At 47.9% G+C, this 382-nt stretch overlaps 1 protein-coding gene across 1 annotated transcript in view; it reads left to right on the top strand.

The window, feature by feature from the left end:
• mesh (sushi domain containing 2 mesh) overlaps positions 1-382 on the top strand; it is a 103,754-nt gene continuing 103,372 nt past the window's right edge. Inside the window, exon 1 of the mRNA XM_071656751.1 lies at positions 1-228. The gene's annotated coding sequence lies outside the window, so the exon portion shown is untranslated. The remainder of the gene's footprint in view (positions 229-382) is intronic.

Genomic DNA, 382 nt, shown 5'->3' with positions numbered 1-382 from the left:
ATAATGTAGTGAACTGCTCACCAGAGCAGACCTCCACCAACCATCTTGTGTCCTGGACCATTACGTGTGGTGGTAGTGTAGTTACCACAAGGGCAATGTGGCGACTGTGGGCAGCCGAGCTCCTGCTCCTGTGTTGCTTCACTTGTGATGCTCACAACCACACACAACCTCTACTGCAGGAGGGACCAGCCTTACTGTACATCACACCACAACATCACCATCACTATGGTAAGTCCTACAACATCACTAGGGTAAGTCCTACAACATCACTAGGGTAAGTCCTACAACATCACTAGGGTAAGTCCTACAACATCACTAGGGTAAGTCCTACAACATCAATAGGGTAAGTCCTACAACATCACTAGGGTAAGTGCTACAACAT

The sequence above is a fragment of the Panulirus ornatus genome, chromosome 63, assembly GCF_036320965.1.
Source record: "Panulirus ornatus isolate Po-2019 chromosome 63, ASM3632096v1, whole genome shotgun sequence".
NCBI lineage: Eukaryota > Metazoa > Arthropoda > Malacostraca > Decapoda > Palinuridae > Panulirus > Panulirus ornatus.
The sequence above is the reverse complement of the archived record's forward strand: the minus strand, read 5'-3'. Positions and strand labels throughout refer to the sequence as shown.